The sequence below is a fragment of the Sceloporus occidentalis genome, unplaced genomic scaffold (genome assembly GCF_023333645.1).
Source record: "Sceloporus occidentalis isolate IW3139 unplaced genomic scaffold, rSceOcc1.0.p SCAF_6, whole genome shotgun sequence".
Classification (NCBI taxonomy): Eukaryota; Metazoa; Chordata; class Lepidosauria; order Squamata; family Phrynosomatidae; genus Sceloporus; species Sceloporus occidentalis.
In genome coordinates, this window is record NW_028316986.1 from 105,877,916 (window position 1) to 105,897,054 (window position 19,139).

Consider the following 19,139-nt stretch of genomic DNA (forward strand, 5'->3'; position numbering starts at 1 on the left):
GTGTATATTCAGGTCAGACAAAACAGATATTATTTAGTTACACAATAACATCTCACAGCCATCTTTGTTCAGCTCTACGGCTTTCACTAGAAATAAGGCTCGAGTTTGCGAACAAGAGTAAGATGCGGTCTGCTACAGTTGGGGGTGAATCACCAAGAGGTCTGAAGTGGAGTTGAGGGGTTGAGGATGAGGCCTAGTGTGAGATGACAAAAGTAGCACAATCTGGAGTAACTGGCTGTCTTGTAATGAAGATCCCCTCAAGCTGGATGCAGTGCAGAGACAGACTTGCTAACACTGTAATAAATAAATAAAAGCATAATTTTTTTGAGGTAACTACAAATCATCTATAACTACAAGTGACTTAATAAGATGGATTTATTATGCTACAGCGCACTGAAAGTCTTATGTGAAGTATGTGCATCCTGCTCTTTAGCCAGAATGGTTTACAAATCAATAAAAGACCATTCCTGCCCTCTGGCTTGCAGTACAATACGATACAAAATGAAAAAGAGGAAAAAAGCAAATGTAGGTAGCAGTTCTTCAAGTTATAATTCCTGTAATGACTGCTGGGTTGGAAATAGGCCAAGGGGCCTGATGGAATGGCTACTGCCAGGTGAACCATTGTTGGGAAAGAAGACTCCAAAGTAGTTGGGGTCTTTCTCTCTTAAAAAAAATTCGCCTTAGTTTTAAAAATATATAACCTAGGGATACATTCAAGAAATCTCCCTCCCACACAACATAGCTGGTTTTCTCAGCAAAGCCCTTCCCCTTGTCTTCTTCTGTTGCAATGGCCATCACAAGAAGCAGTTGTTCAGAGACACTGAAAAGTTATAGATTGACAATTTCTTTTTTGAAAAACACTGTACTCCAGGGAATTCTGGCCAGGCTAAATAAGAGGCACCAGATCCCATCTGATCTTGGAAACTAAGCAAAGTCAGCCTTGGGTAGTACTTGGACGGGAGACCACCAGCGAATACCAAGTGCCATAGGGTATATTTCAGAGGAAGGAATTTGCAAAACTACCCCTAAATCTTCCTTGCCTAACAAAATCCTATGAAATTCATGGTGTTGCTGCAAGTTGACAGATGACTTGAAGACATACACATACACACACAAGAAATTCTGCTTATGTTTCTGTCAATTTAAAGTCATTTTTAGGTTTCAAAACTGGTTGTTGACACATTGTACTGCCACCCTGACACATTGTACTGCCATGAAAAGCTCTCGGGGCATCAGCCAACTCTTTGGTCAGTGGAGTTGAAAGTAACCACAGCTGTACATGCCAGAAAGATGAAAATATACTACTTCACTTCTTAACTGAGCCTCCAGTGTCTACAATCTTGCAGTTACAGAGAAGCACGATCCATTGTTCCAGGGTTTTTGACTGTTTGCTTCTTCCCCTGTACTCTAATGCTTGTACTGTCTTGTCTGATAAAGAGGTCTGGAAAACTTGAAAGATCATACTTTGTATGCACCACTCCTGTAGCATTCTTGTGGTCTACTGTATTAGTACTGCCCAACTTAGATTTGTGTTTTTTCCTACAGACCACAAGATTGCTTTTTTGTGTGTGCTTTATTTTATGTGGCTGTTTCCCAGTTCTTAAACTGTGAGAGGAATTTATTTAGTTTATAGACTTTCACCTTACATGAGAGAGTTGCAGATTGCCATACAACTTTGAAACAAGTTGCTTTCCATCTTCTTAGGAAGTGTTGTTTGATTTGAATTTTCTCTAAAGGCCAAGAAAAACATATGGATGTATCTTCAGTGGACATGTGAAATCCTTGCTTGTGAAAAACACATAGCACAGTAACTTTCTGTAAGGAGAGTTGTGGCACTGGAGGTACCTTTGCAAACAATGTATCATGACTGCTGACCTAGAAAAGCCCTCTAAATCCTAATTTTCTACAGTGGCAGAGGATATTCAATAACCTTTTAACGCCAACTGTTTTTTTCAGCTGGAATCTGTTATGTTTAAGGAATCTTAAATTCATCTAGTGTGACAGACCCAAATCCAGTTGCTAGTCCAGCAAGAATAAACTCATTGAATCAATAAAATATACATAAATACTGGCTCACCAATTTCCCATTTATTTAGTGAAGGCACTCTAACTAGAAACAGCAACTGGATTTATGCCAAAATGCAGTAAGCTTTACAGTCAGATCTAGATGCTTCAAATTAGTTAACATTTTTGAGAGGGTGAGAAGTGGTGTACCAGTAACTTCTTTTCTAACTATGGTATTTAGCTGTAGGTTTGTTTATTTTTATTCAATTTATTTTCCCCCATGTGGGATGCAAAGCAGCAAGTGATATAGAACAGGCTCTCTCCTTCTGTTGATGCCTCCTGTCAAGTAATTCCTTACCACATTTTCAGCCAGTCATTTTTAGCCTATCTTCTGCCTTTGGCTTTGGCATTCCATCATTGGCATCTTCCACCAATGTACTCTTTCACTGGACTGCAGTGGCAAGATTTATCTATACAGCACCTAAAAGTTTCCCCAGATCTAACAGTACAGAGACTAATTGAGAAATTCATTGTTCCCTGCATAAGAAAAGAGCAGTTAGTTCTGTACAGGACAGTGATAGCTGGGTCTCAACATTTCCGCTGCTAATGGAGTTGAAATTTTGTTTGCTGCCTTTTATTGCCCTTTGTCCCTAGTCCTCACATAGCCAAGAAGGGGCTTCTGCCTGCACTGAAATTTCTCAATGCCATCTTAACTGACAGAACAAAGTAACACCTGAGACAAAATGTAGGCCTGCGACTCCAACGTCATCACCTTTAGCCTGTTGTATGGTTTTTAACATCTTTGCCTGATGAAGAGGCCAGTGAAGCTTTGAAAGCTTGCATGATGCATTTTATCCTTTGGAATTGGCCTAATAAAGAAATTGATTCTTTGTGGATTTGAGGTTTTGTTGTATTTTGCTGCATGGCCAATACCACTATTTCTGTCTTGTCAAGACATTCCAGTGATCTTTAAATCTCCCTGGTTTCTAAGGACAGTCAGTTCCCAGTAGGCAGCAGGCAGAATTTCATACCATGACACTAGTGAGTAATATCTGTAGGCCTCTTATTTGCTTAGAAATGGCATTGAATATACCAGTGGCCTTCGGTTGTGTAAAATCCAGCAACTATGAGGTTACAATCTTGTATGGCTGTGTACAATCCTTTTCTGGGCTAATTTGGCACTTAAAATATTACAAGGAGGGCTCAGGTTTAGTTATTTATCTTCACTTTTAATCCATTCTAAACTCACACTGAGGAGCTTTTCATAAGCCTGCCTTAATGTTTATTTCTATAAAACAGAAGCTACATGTAGGACATGTGGAAACTGTATTTTAATACACTTGTTTGCTGCATATTTTAAAAATGTGGACTAGTATACACAAGGGAGCTATGTCAGTGAGTAAGATGGTTTCCTATTTCCTCTTAAAATTTAAAATATGAAACATAAATTGTGGTATTTCTACCCTGCTTAATTGTCTATGCTTAATTAAATTTAGAAACCATGAAGGATAAAAACTTGTTGATACTTGTTATACAATGCTCTTGTTGTTCTGTTCAGGCCATTCCTTAAGGAATTCCTTTGGTACACTGAGGCAACTTAGGCATCAATTAGCTGAATGTTTTAAGGACTGGCATCCTAAATTTTATATATATTGTTTTTGCTTTCTTTTTCAGAAGAAACTGGAAAGATGTGGAACTCTGTGCACACGGAGGGGGGGGTTATAGCTGCTGTCATACAGAAATTTACTTTTACTTCCAGATATGCAAAATGGACTACAAATATGCTACAGATTGTCATTTTGTTTTTCATATACTGATTTTAGTCACTTAATCTTTTTGATTTATTGATATCATTAGTCTGTATATAGTTTTTTTTAATAAGGTGCTCTGGATTGTTGAGTAGCGAAAAATAGCTAACAAAATAATTTTGTAAGAAATCATATTATTTCTATGCAAAGATCAGAAAAACGTAGTGAAATGAGATTAGCAGTCTGTGTAGTATGTGTGCAATATGGGAGCATAATAGCATGCACTTCTAAGAATGTTTGCTTCTTTTATCACAAAATTCACAGAACAATTGTGAAATAGGTATGTTTTTAATATGTCATAATTGCATGCATGTATTTAATGCAAATGCTTACATCAGAGTGTTTACCATGTGTTTTTCCATATGGAAGAAGACTGAGGGATTACTTTGGATGGAAATGTGATCAGATTAATTGTAACAATATTTCTCTGTTCCCCATCAATTCAGATTTGCTGTGGAAAACTCAAATACTGTTGTGGGTGTGTGGGGGTGTATATTTATGTATGTACACGTGTAACATATACTGTACATGATTTTTAGTAGAGGCTATTGTGTAGTGTCTGTGTTGTGATTATTTCCTATTACTACTTCTTGATATTCCAGAGTTTAGACGAGGGATAGAGCAAGTAGACCTGATGGTGGCAAATACATAATACATAACCCAGAGCTTGATACGCCTTGTAAAGTGTGTGATGTTGGCAGGGATAGCGATTGTCCTGAAAAATGCATCATCATTGGGGCAGAGGGAACTGGATCCTCCACATCTGCAATTTTGCAGTCATAACTGATTGCATTTGGCATTTTTTGTCCTCTTTGGAGAGGTTGGTTCTGACCATGGAGCTTTGATTCATTTTGACTGTAAGTCTTATGGAAAATTATGCCCTTTAAACAAAAAACAATTGTATTGAGGAAAGGTTCATCCTTGCCCATACTTCATTTCAAAGTTCTGTACCCTACCTTTTAAAAAGAGAAATTCAGATACAGATTAGTTGCTGCGCATAGGTCAGTGGCTATCCTGCCCAGACGATCTATGAATTTTTAGGCTTAGAGAGTGGAATGAACAGTAAAGGAGCATGTTTTCTTTCTGAACTGCAGTTGATCCTAAGGGGTACTACTCTATTACCCTTGCTGTTTGTTTGTTCCATCTGCCTTTCATAATAAATCTTAACTGCACAGCTTGATCTTTTCCCTGAAGCAGCCATTCATCATGAAGATTTCAGACAAAAGAGGAAAAACAAGACTCCCTTTGCTGTAATAGGACATAGAGAAATGGCAGCATTGTGCCTTAGCTTTGTGATTGGCTGCAGGAGATCACACCCCTGGAATCTGTTTATCCTCTAAAAATAAGATAGAATCTGCTGTGCATTTCAGTGAAACCTTTTATGCAATGCTTCATAGTCAAACAAACATGATGACAGTATTTGCAAATTATTTGGGTGGGTTAGCTGTAAAGGGAATGAATGTTTCTTTTGAAAACAGCATGTCCTTTATGGGTTGTTGTCTAACAGCTCAAACCCTATGTGTCTTCAAAAGTAAATTCCAATCAACTCAATAGGGCTTACTACCAGGTAAGTGGCAATGGGTTGAGGCTGCACTCTTTGCACAGGAGTTGTGAGAAGGATTTCTGATACAGAAACATATTAATCCACATAGATATCTTTAAGAGCTTAAAAAAAAACCACGGACACACAGAGCAAGCTGTGCGAGGACTTAACTGTACGAACTTCTTCCTCAGTGTGTGTGTATGGAAGAGTAAATATATCGCAAATACACACAGTAGAACAATTGCAACAATAAAATTGGGAAGTGTAAATCAAATATGCAAGATTTAGTTATATTTTCAACAGTCAGATACTGCTTAACTTTTTGATTATTAGCAATACTACAAATGGCATAAACTGTACACAATTCCATTAATATTATTCTTTTGCCGCTATAAGAAATATCTTTTTAGAAGTATGCTGATAAGGGTAGAGGAAGTGCAGGTTGTGATCAGAGGGTGGTATGTATATACTGTATTCACTTTTAAAAAAATAATCCTTGGAAGTTTCTAGAAATAGCTGCTACTTTGGTTTCTCTTGAAAGCCCAAATAATAAAAACATTTCTAAAATTCTCAAAAGCAATTTGGAGTGAGGGCTATCTATCTAGAGAAAAATTCTATGTTCTTTCAGAAATCCCTTTTCTTGTTGTTGAATAATGTAAATAATGAAAGAGGATAAAACTGAAAAACCCTTTCTGCAAGTGATGCTTACTTATTGTGTGTTGCCTAAAATACTTGTTAGATTCAAAAAGAGATCTCTTCCATTTTCTGTCCTATATTTCCTATGTAGTTTGAGGTATAAACCATGCTGAATGGCCTTTATTTGCCTTTCAAATACAGGCAACACATTTGAAAAGTACATACTTCTTTAATACAGTACTGCATTGTTTCACAAATGGAAGCCAGGACAATTCTAGACAAGCAACATTAGAATATTGTTAAGATGGCAAGGGCTATTAATGAGGAAAAACACACATGCCAGGAGACACTTCCACAATTTACTTTGTCCTGAGTTTGCAGAGAAGGGTGATACCTTATGTTGACCCATCCTTGCCATTCAGAGTTACACTTTCCCGTCCTATCTGACATTTGATTCCATATCTGCTTCAGAGGGTCCCTGCTGGTGAATTGCAGCACCATCAAAGGTCTGTACAATATGCCATCTAGTTTTGCTTGTATGGGTCTTCAACCTAAAAACTCTTTCAAAGGGGCCTGCTGCTGAAACTAGTGCCTGGCAAGATAATGTACTATCATTAATGTTTCACTGGAGCTGACCACTCAAAAGGGATTTTTGAGTGTAATGTACACAGTTGCTCTAAATTCTGTCAATTAAGTGTAGACTTAGAACATACATGCGTTGTACATGAAGCTTAATAATTTGGGGCCTGAACAGACCGGCCAAAATAAAGCTGCTTCTGGCCACTTTGGAAGGGTGCTGTTTAAATGACACATGCATCCTAAGAGGCCAGAAGCCACACCAAAGCCACACTCCAGTCCTAAGGACTGAAGCATAGCTTTGGCACAGCTTCTGGCCTCTTATGATACATGTGTCATTTAAACAGCATACCTCCAAAGTGACCCAAAGCAGCTTTATTTTGGCCTGTCTGTTCAGCCCCATGGTGACCAGCAACATTACTGGGAAAAGAAAATCCAGACATTTTTAGAATGTCTTTAAAATGAATAACCAGCCCTAAAATTAAAACATTGTCTTTGTATACATAGTGGCTGTGAAGTATTTCTCTCTGTGTGTGCTCACCTTCAAGTTCCCTGTCAACGTATGGTGACCCTATGCATGTAATAGTGTTTTCTTCGGCAAGGAATGGTCAGAGGTGGGTTTTCACTGAAAATGAATACGTTTCATAGCTATTCTAATTTATTTTACAATTCAAAATGTGAAATAGTTTACTCCTTCAGATGGATAGCCAAGTTTTTATAGAAGCTCTAAATTTTAAAGTAATAATAAACAATGGAGACCTCCTGGGGAGACTTTTAATTTGTCAAATTCTAAAACTTCCTCTGTTTGGCAGTAAGTAGGAGGCAGTTTCCTCTTCAATTGCAATTGTTCCCTGCTCTCAGTCCTCACGATCTTGTGCTGGTGTTCTCAGTGACTGCTCTACCATATGAGATAAGGTGTAATATAACAAAGTAGCTCTGTCTAAATATTTTTGGAATGCAGGAGTCCCAAGTCGAATGTTTGAAACCCAGTTTCAGAGTAATTGCTACAGAAAATACTTTAGAGGATGGTGTGAGATTGAACTGAAATATTTGGTTAAAACTGTTGTATGTGGCAAGTGTTTTTTTTTTTTAAGAGGGAGACTGAGATTCTAGTACCTGGCTTTCAGGAATTGTTGGGTGCAAACCAGGGAATTTATGTATTCATAGATGATAAGTAATTGTTATGCAATATCCACGGATTTCATTGTCAGCTCCAAGAGGATTTGGAACTGTGAATACATGAAGATCAAGTGTTACCACATGACAAAAGAGTTTCAGAAGGCATACGGCTCAAGCAAAAATGACTTCTCATGCTATTACTCCTGGTAAAATGTTCAACTCTATGGATACCAGTTAGACACTGGACTCTTGAATTGAGATCATATGCTCAATTTGATGCAATGCCTCAGTCTTTTTCAGGTTTGAACAATATTTGGAAATCTTTTGCTATTAGAGCAGCATTTATTAACTTGCATTAAACATACAATGTATAAATATCCTTCAAGGGAGCTTTTTATACTACTTGTTATGGAAACTGTCGTAACCTGTATACAGAAAAGGACCAATTTAGGGAGTCAACATGCATAGGAGCCTATTACTTCATTTTAGCCACACATTTGCATTAATCCCTATATTTACAATGTTACTTATAGCTGACAAGCTCAAAATAACTCAACCACATAGCTATCTTAAAATTTGTTTTTATCCCATTTTTAGCTTCAGTACCAGGCAAATTTAAATCTTGGTATTCTTTATAAATTATTTTATGTACATGAGTGCTGGCCCCATAGGATATTCTATCCATTAAATAAATATTTTAGGTTATGTATACCTAATATGGAACAGGTCTCGATTTTTTTTAAAAAGCCCTGTATTTACAACTGTAGTCCCATCTGGTATACTGAAACTTTTCAAAACTTTACAGTGGTAGTACTGTTACTTCATAGCAAGCAATGCTGATCTTTGGTTTGGACACCTGGAGCTGGTGGCGTTCCTAGTATTCAGTGTGAAAGTGGCTGTTCTATAGGAGAGACAATGGCATCTCTTGGGACCACTTCATACATTATATATTTTATATATCTGCCTAGAAAAATATTTCCATATAGGAAACAAGCCCCACAGGCAATTCATGCATGATTTGTCAACCTTAGAGTGGTCATACATGGCTGACTATACACAGATTTCGTGCTAATTCCTGCATGGGTTGTCACCTGTGCATATGGGCTTAATTTAATATAGCCTTCATTAAATGTTTTATCTTTGGGGGAGAAATATTAATTTTGCTTTTGGGGACACAACATCATCTCGGGGTTCTTATTAAGACATAAAGTCAGTTTGTAAATATTTTAATAAATACAATAATATATAAAGCAGTTCTTTGATACTTAGTCATTTGACTGTCCCTGACAAGTTGTCACTAAACAGCTTGTCTATGTAGGAGGCCTTAGAAAAGAAAAATGACGTGTTTTTGGCAATGGCTAAGCCGGCAATGGGGTGGAGATGGATATGTAATGTTTTTCACATATGTTGTTGTGATATTACTGGCTTATTCTAATTTTTCTACCTGTGACATGGGGACAGGCTTAAAAATATAATAATCTAGAAGCCATATAGTTAGTTGTTGTTTCTTAAGCAGAGTTTAGAGATAAATGTAGATAGGACTCTTTCCAAGAATTTGTTTGCCACTATGTTCTCACCAAATGAGGAAAAAGTATTTCTGGTGAACACTGAAGAGGCTTAGTAATAGCTACTGCTCGGCAACCTGCATAAATGGAATTCTCATCCGTCTGCAGTAGTCTGTCATAGAAGTTATAAAGCCGTATAGTACACAAACAATGTCTTGGAGTCAAAAATGCTGCCTATTTATAGCATTTCAGGATTAGAAAAATATCTACTGCTGGCCTGGTCACTACCCTTTTGCATTCACCAAGCTGAACATGTTTATACTTTTTAAAGTCCTGATGCAGTTAATTAAAACAATGGCAGAATCCCTAATGTTTTCATTTACTTCTATAATCTCTGGGCCTTCTAATTTTAGAAGTAAGGGTAGGACAGTGGTTCCAAGAAGACATTCTCCATAATGCTACTAAAGCTATGTCAACACTTTGTATGATCTGTGTTTCTGGTAAAGGAGCTATACAAATGCATTTCCTACATCTTGCAGTAAGCAGTTCACTTCTGTTAGCTGAGAAAGAGTTTTCCTGGCAGTGCTTTTGGCCTTGCATATATGGCAGTGGAACAGACCAAGGCTTGGGCTGCATCTACACTGAAGAAATGATGCAGTTTGACACTGCTTTAACTGCCATGGTTCAGTGCTATGGCATACTGGGATTTGTAGTTTTTTTGTGGCAGCAGAGGTCACTGACAGAGAAGGCTAAACAGCTCACAAAACTACAAATCCCAAAATTCCGTAGCCTCGGTTGTGTCAAACTGCATTAATTCTGCAGTGCAGATGCAGCCTCGGTCATTTGCAGATCCACTTAAATGAATGAGACTTAAGTTAGTAATGACTAACTTAAGTCTCATATAGTTTGGTCAGTTTCCTCCTGATGTGACCAAGTCTGGATCCAACCCACTGACTCCCTTATCTAAGCATTACATGATATGGGAAGCTACTTCTAGGACAGATACCATGAAACTGATAGTTCAGATTATACAGTGGTTTAAAGTAGGAGAGAATGGCAGCTAGGCAGGATAAACTGGTCATATCTTCATATTAAACACAGTTATTAAATTACATGTAGCAGAAAATTGCTTGCTTTCAATGGAGATGGCAGTTAGATATAACTAATAAACAAGAATTATTTCCCTTGCTGCCTTAAAATACCATTTTTGAATAGTTGATGGATTGCTTTGTACTGAGTTTGGAGAAATTTATTTATATAAAATATGTGAAGTCACAGGTATGCGTAGGTTTTTATAGTACCAAATGGATATGGGTAAATCATATTACCATTTATGTGACCAGTGTCCACTTAAAGTAAGTGAGGTGGGCTTTCTTGAAAAAGTAGAACTGGAAAATGTTCAAGTGTTCTAAATAATGTTAAATGTTATAATCTTCAATAAAATTTCTATTAAAAAAAAAGTGTTCTAAATAATGTTATCTGATTTACTGGTTTAAATATTATATTTAAACACATTCAGAGCTTTATGCAGAAATTATTTTATTGGAATATTTGTAATAATTTAGTGAGAATAGCATATATTTTCCTTATTTAACAAAAATGACTACACCTAAAAGAACACTATTTTTCCAAGGCCACATACTTTGAGAACTGTACCTGATATATCTTATATCAACCGTTTAACTTCCTTTTTTTGCGAAGATATAACTTCCTTCACTCACTTTCTATACTACTTATCAGTTCCATTTCACTTTGAGGGGAAAAAAACCCTCAGTACTATCTGAATGTTTTAGTTCACTAAAAGAGGGATGTGAGTCTCTGGTGCTGTGATGCTTTGAGCATTGGACTATGACTCTGGAGATCAGGGTTCAGATTCCTCATTCAGCCATGGATACCCACCTAAGGCAAGCCACACTCTCTCAGCTTCAAAGGCAAAGGTAACCTCTCTCTCAACAAATTTTGCCAAGAAAACTCTGTGATAGATTTCATGTTAGGATTACCCTAAGTCAGAAAAGACTTGAAGGCACTTACACTGACTGAGAAACAAGAGATCTTGTGAAACAGAAACAAGCTTAGCAGTTCTTTCATTTGTAAGTCTGTTCCTTTGCACTAAGGTTTGTCAATACTTGTCTTATAAAACTTCATATCCTATACTTAGCCCATCTCACATGATTGATTGCAATGCAACAGGCTATACAACTATGATAAGCATACAGTAGATCCATAGATATATCTGTGGTGTGGAAAAATTTCCATGGAAAAATACAGCACTGGAAATTTTTCCACCCCACATCTTTGTCCCAAACACACCTCCTCACTTTGCTTCTCTATGAGCAGTTGCTAATTGCACATGTTTATTTCCTTATGGACATTACCTTTTATCCCCTGCATGGCATATGATCATTGTGGGAAAGTTACTGGTTTCATTTTGGAAACCAAGCAAAATCTCTCTTCACCACATATTGTGGGAGAAGATATTTCAGTATACTAAAGGACAGACAGTATACCTACTCTGTTGGGCTTGATCTATTTAAAAACATCTTCCGTAAAGCTATCTAGATTTTAAGGGTTTTATTTAAGGATTTATCGTGATAGTGACATGCCTTTTAAGCATGTTTTCCCCTTTATTCTGTAAACATGTTTTGTACTAACTAAACTGGGAGAACTTAAAATAGTTGTAGTATCAAGTATGGGTAGGAAAGGAGTTAGACAAGATTCTGAACAATCCTGTTAAAAATGCACTGAGATTAGAAGTCATGATATAAGATAAGTTATAATGATGAAAAACTACACTGTATAAGGCCATACCTAAATAACTATAAATGAATAAAATAAGGCAACTGTAGTCTGCTTCTGAAACTGCTAATTTTCTTAGAGCACTTTTGAACTGGGTATCAGATTTTTCTTTCTCCCAGAAGAGTACTGAAATAATCTTAGAATGGGAATGAAACCCGTTAAAGGTGAAGCATTTTACTAAGGAAGCATTCAGATGTACACAACAGGAACATCTGAACCAAGGTAAATCTTAGAAATACACAAAGAATATGCACAATGTATCTTATAATACAACATGAAGCCAAACAGAAACAATCCAACAGTCCTTTGGTTTTTAAAACATAACCACCATCTGCTGTTTTGATTCTACAAATCTAATCTGTAAAGACTTGTTAATTTGCGTCTCATTTCAGCTCTTGAAACTTCAGTCAGGTTTTTCTTTAAAACGAAAGGCAATTAAAAGTTGCTTGAGGAGGCTGGCCTTTTGGAGGTTTTGAGAATCCGAGCTTCGTACCTGTTTGTCTGATCTCCGATTGGGTAAAAACTGTTGCTAGGCTCGTGTCTTTGTTCCTGGGCAAAATTAGAAACTTGAGCATGACCTGTTTGAACTGCTTTCCTCGGTTTTGTTTGCCTCGCTTTCTGTAAACCCTAGAAAGCCCCAGATTGTGTGCAGAATGAGTCAGTGCAGTTTGTCACAGAAGCATAGCATGCTAGTAGTGCATCTCTTCCTCCTTTTCCAGGAGATTGTTTTGTTCACATGAATATCAGTGAATACAGTTGGCTCGCCATATCCACGGATTCTTAATCCATGGATGGTTGAAAATATTCCAAAAAGATATAAATTCCCAAAAGCAAACCTTGGTTTTGCCGTTTTATATAAGGGACACCATTTCACTATGCCACTGTATATAATAGGGCTTGCACATCCATGGATTTTGGTACCCTCAGGGGGTCCAGGAACCAAATCCCAGTGGATACCAAGGGGCTGCTGTAATGTTAAGATTTTGTGTGTGAAGTTCTTCAGGACAAGATGTGGACACTTCCAGAATCAGAACATCTCATGCTTCCACCTCCTCACAGGAGGAGAAGGTTAAGTATTGAGAAATCCTGGTATTTTTCCTCTGCTCACTAAAATGGAAGTATAGTCAGCCCTCCACATTTGCAGTTTTGACTTTTGTGGATTTGTTTATTCATGAATTTGAGGAAGCTGTTTTCTCTAGCGATATCTACATCTTCCATTATGGTCAACCTCTGGCAGAGTCATGCTGTAGGACCTAAAGAAAACACTTCTCTAGGCCTTCCAGTGCTGTATGTTGACCATAGAGTTGTACTGGAGGACATAGAGATTCCTAGATAGGCTCTCTCTCAGGTTAAAAAAATTGTGATTTTTTTTTATTTGTAATTTTTCCACTTTCTTGGGGGCCCTGAGCCCCTCACCCCAGAGAATGTAGAGGGCCTATTGTAAGTGTTTTCTGTGATGGGAAACGACAGAAAAGCAGCATCATAGTAAGTGGAGCCTAGTATCCTGTGAACAAATAGTGTAGCATAATAGTGAGGTCATCCAGATGTCATTGGCCTGCAACTCCCAGCATTCTTCACTGTTGGCTATGGCTGTGGGAACTTGGAGTTCAACAATATCTGGAGGCCACATGATTCCTCTCCAGTTTTAAGGTATAGTCGTACTTTTGTCTTCATAGTTTTTCTTTACTTTAACTTTGCTGGAATAGGAAAGAGTTAAAATGCATAAAAGGCTGTGTGTGTGTGTGTGTGTGTGTGTGCTTACAGTGCAGTAATTGTGTGAACATAAACATCAGTGGAAATGACTGCAGGAGGTAAATGCATGAAAACAGCAGGGGAGAAAAAACATTGTAACTGGTCAAATTAATGTAATGGTGTCTCTATCAGCAAAGCTATCTGGCTTGCTAGAGAAAAATAGCATTAACTCTGTGCTAGAAGGAAAGTCCCAGTAGTTCAGTGCTTTGGAATACAGTACCAGAAATGTCCAGCAAAGGGGAGCAAATATCTGGCTTCTTGGATATAGAATCATAGAATTGGAAGAGACCTCCATCCAGTCCAATCCCATTCTGCCATGCAGGAAAATGCAATCAAAGCACCCCTCCCACTACCACAGATGGCCATCCAGCCTCTGTTTAAAAACCTCCAAAGAAGTAGACACTATTAGCATATATTCATTCCACTGTTTTTGTTTTTATCACAGTCCCAAGATGCTTCACCTGCAGTCAAGGCAAAAGACATGCAGTTCAAATTAAAGAGCTTCCTTCCTTTCTTTTTTCCTTTCTTAAAAAGAAAGGAGGGATGACAATAGAAGCAGCTTTTGAATTTTGAAATATGAAAAAAAAAACACATAGGAAAGAGTAAAGGCAGAGAATACTGATCAAGAAGTGCACAAAAGATACATATTTATGTCTTAGGTATGGAGGGGGGAGGGTAATAATAATAATAATAATAATAATAATAATAATAATAATAATAGGTTTTATTTATATACCGCCCAATCACTGGGAATCCGAGCGGTTTACAATAGAGGGGATAACAGACAGTTCCCTGCCCACAGGCTTACAATCTAAAAGACACGACACAAAAGGAGAAGGGAATGGTGAGGGAGGGAGGGAATCAGGTCCAGCATTCTTCTCTCCCTCTGAGGCCTGGACCAAGGCAGATGGACCGGATAATGGGTTTATGTTTTGTTGGTAGATGTCATTGTCTCAGTTTATGTTTCTTGTTTATGTTTTTATGTGTAAACACAATAAAAAGCATTGTCAAATTTTTAAAAGAGCTTAAGAATCTGTTTTCAGTACTAAAAGTGAGTTCAGAGTCCTTCACACAAGTCCACGCTCTCCTTTTCAGCAGGTGAACAAATAATAATTTTGTTGCGGCTGCTATAAAACAATTAGGAGTCAGCAACAAGAAGGGGGGGGGGGAGAGGATTATTTTTGTCCACACCCATTTCCAGAGTTGAAGGAAGCCAGTTTCCAATGAAGTTGTGACTCTGATCAAAGGGCTGCTTCACAGTTATGTATTTTTCTGATGCTTTAAAACAAAATACAAGTTGTTTTAGTAACTTTCTGCACATAGCCAAAATTCACAGCAGCTAAATAAATGATTCCCCACATATTATTACCAAGATACATGGTGATTAATCTGTATTAAATAGGATAATGTGTGAAGCAGCCTCAGCACATCTTAACTTCTTTGTATGTTTAGTATATTTGAGGCCTCTTTTATTACTAATTATATTTGTGGGTTGGATGTGCATGTATAACAGTGATTAAAAGTTTAGCTTGTGCTCTTAAGAAGACTGCAACACATCTTAAACAGTTTTTTTGTGACATACAAGCAAAATATAGGCATCCATCATCCTGTCATAGTCATGAGCACTAACATGTTTTTGCAGTTTCAGCAGTTTTCTTCCCTTAGGGGTGGTATGTCTTGTAAACACTGAGTAGCAACAGTACACAAATCCTCAGAGTTCATGTGCTCTTTAGTGCGCAAGGGAATTATGTACTGAGTAAACTGAAACTTTGGTTCCTGCAACCTTACTTTTCTATATCCTTTCTTGAAATACTGTTGACTTACCCGTGCTAAGTAACACAAATTGAATCAACACACAAGAAGCATCATATTGTTTAAAGAACTTTTAGGATCTTTACATATCAGAATTTGGGAATCATGGGAGCTTATGGAAATACATTAGAAGAGTATTTTTCAGTGTAACTTCAAGAAATCTTTCTTTCAAGCTTTGTGAGAAAGAGTTGTTGACTGAGACTACAAAAGTTATGCTTCATGCAAACAAATTTAGGAAGCTGTTTCTCTATGTACTTAACAGTTTGTGGCCTAACTAGTACATACAACAAGTTCTTCATTGCCAGTTAGAGTACTAACCTGCCCCCATATTCAAAAGGGTCTTAGTGCTTCTCAAATAGTGGGGCAGGCCCCCCAGTGGGGGCGCGAGGCTCCGTAAAGGGGGGGCGCGAGGCTCAGGATACAGTGTTATGCAGAGGTGTACTTATAACAATTTTATAGACAAATGATACTATTTACAGTCACGCGGGGGGCGCGAAATGTTTTCTTCTTCCTAGGGGGGGGCATGACAGAAAATAATTGAGAAGCACTGAATTATTAGTGACCTGTATGCCATAACAGGGTCATCTCACTCTGCAGCTCTTATCCTGAACTGGCACCTTCATTTCATGTGTTGCAGTCAAAGAATCCTGCAAATAGGTGGAAAATTGAGCGATTTTATAAAACAAAATACAACACAGGGTGCAAAAATGACCCTTCTCCTTAACAACAGGAAGATGCAGGCAGTAAATATGATTGGGCCCCAAAGAGGTAAACAACAGAAACTGCACAAAGTAAGTCCCTTGGCCCCAACCCATCCTTGGAAAGCGCCAGTGTTTAAAAAGCTGAAGTGATTTTGGCTCACAGCAAAAATGCACCTAGTGCCATACTGCATGGCCACACTCTCTCCAGCACTGTATTTATTTAATTTGGCAGAGACAAAATTACACAGACACCCAGAGTGCTATTCCAGATGCATTATGTAGTCTTTTCAGAGAATCATACTATTGGAAGAGACAATGGCCATCCAGTCCAACCCCATTCTGCCATGCAGGAACTCACAATCAAAACACCCCAACAGATGGCAGTCCAGCCTCTATTTAAAAACCTCCAAAGAAGGAGACTCCACCATCCTCTGAGGGAGTGTGTTCCACTGTCAAACAGCTCTTACTATCAGGAGATCCCTCCTGATGTTGAGGTGGAATCTCTTTTCCTGGAGCTTGCATCCATTCTTTCAAGTCCTATTCTGTGGAGCAGCAAAAAACAAGTTTGCTCCCTCCTCAATATGACATCCATTCAAGTATTTAAACAGGGCTATTATATCACCTCTTAACCGCTAAACATACCCAGCTCCCTAAGTCGCTCCTCATAGGGCATGGTTTCCAGACTTTAACCATTTTGGTCACCCTCCTCTGAACATGCTCCAGTTTCTAAACATACTGTTCTTTTTGAATTGTGGTGCCCAGAACTGGACACAGTATTTGAGGTGGGGCCTGACCAAAGCAGAATAGAGTGGCATTATTACTTCCCTCAATCTAGACACTATACTTCTATTGATGTGCTTTAGAAACTGGAAGAGGGAAGAGTTGGCATTGAAGGATGTTAAATTGCCAACAGGAGAAATGGGCCAGCATCTGCACCTTGCCCTCTGCACCTCTGATCTAAGGAATGCACTTGTTCTAAGGCCACTGAAAAGAACAAAACAGCCCATTCCTTCTGGAGAGACTTTTGGAGGAGGCAGTGTGGTGTAGTGGTTTGATCATTGGACTATGGGTCTGGAAAGCAGGGTTTAAATCCCTGCTCAGCCATGGAAACCCACTGGGCAAGTCTCTCAAACTCACAGGATTACATTTGCAAACCTCCTCTGATGAAACCTACCAAGAAAATCCTGTAATAGGGTTGCCATACGTCAGGAAATGATTGAAACAGACACACAACTTCCCCATCCATTACTCACATCACTACAACCACACTGGTTCTCTTCAGTTTGTTGTTGTTGTTTGCCTTCCAAGTCGTTGCCAAATTATGGTGACCCTAAGGTGAGTGAATCATGGAGTTGCCATAATTTGAACACACACAACAAACGTGAGGTACACACAGAGACAATATGAGGTACACACAGAAAAACAAACATGAGGTAGACACCCACATAACATGAGGCACATACACATGAGGCACACAACAACAACAAACATGAGGCATACACACACACACACACAAACATGAAGTGCACACAACACGGGGCACACACTCAATAACATGGGGCACACACAACAAACATGAGGCATACACACACATGAAACAACATAACAAAAACATGAAGTGCACACAACATGAGGCACACACTCAAAAACATGAGGCATACACACACACACAAGGTATGCACACACACAGGTGAACACACACAACAGCAAACATGAGGCACACACACACAAAGCACATACAGACAGCATACATGAGGTACACACAGAGACAATATGAGGTACACAGATAAAAACAAACATGAGGTAGACACCAACGTAACATCAGGAACACAACAACAAACAACAAACATGAGGCATGCACACATATACACAACAAAAAATATGAAGTGGACACAACATGAGGCACATGCTCACAAACATGAGGCATGCATAACAACAACATACATGAGGTACACCCACCCAATATGAGGCACACCCACAAATCATGAGGTGCACACACAACAACATGCATGAGATGTTGTTGATGTGTGCCTTAGAGTCGTTTCCGACTTATGGCGACCCCAGGGCAAAACTATCATGGGGGTTTTCTTGGCAGGATTTGTTCAGAGGGGGTTTGGCATTGATAACCTCTGAGGCTGAGAGAGAGTGACTTGCCCAAGGCCACCCAATGGGTTTCCATGGCCGAGCCAGGATTTGAACCCTACTCTCCGGTGGCATAGCCTAACACTCAAATCACTACACAACACTGAGTGTGTGTGTGTGTGTATAATTTTATATATATAACCCTCCTTAGTCTCCGGAGTCATAGCCTAACATTCAAACCACTACACAACACTGATTGTGTGTGTGTGTATATATATATAATTTTATATCTATAACCCTCCTTTGGAGTTATCCCTCCTTGGTGGTGGGCCTGCCAGCAGGCACCCAGCCTTTACCCCCTTCCGAAGGGGAGCAGGTGTTCCTGGCTGGGGGCCTGGGGCCTGGGCCTGGCAGGAAGCAGTCTGAGGCCAGCAGTCCACCAGGTGAGATGGAGCATGCAGGTAGCAAGCAGCATGTCCACACAGCAGCAGCAGCAGGTGCTACACATCTCTTTCCTGGGGTGGTGGGTGGCCTGTTGTTCTCTCCTCTTCCCCCACACAACAACAACCACAACCACAAGGCACACACAACCCCTCCTTCCCAGGTCTAAAACAGTGCAGAAATAACCAAGCTTTAACTGCCCTGGGAACTGTATTTCTGTGAGACATTTAGCCTAATTCTCTGTCAGAACCACAGAGTGTGTGTGTGTGAGAGAGAGAGAGAGAGAGAGAGAGAGAGAGAGAGAGAGAGAGAGAGTGTGTGTGTGTGTGTGTGTGTGTTCTGGTGCCATCATAAACTACAATTC

At 38.9% G+C, this 19,139-nt stretch overlaps 1 protein-coding gene across 3 annotated transcripts in view; it reads left to right on the top strand.

Annotated features, from left to right (window-relative positions):
* The window catches only part of SESN1 (sestrin 1), a 56,533-nt gene that overhangs the window by 14,630 nt on the left and 22,764 nt on the right, over positions 1 to 19,139 (top strand). The window lies entirely within an intron of this gene.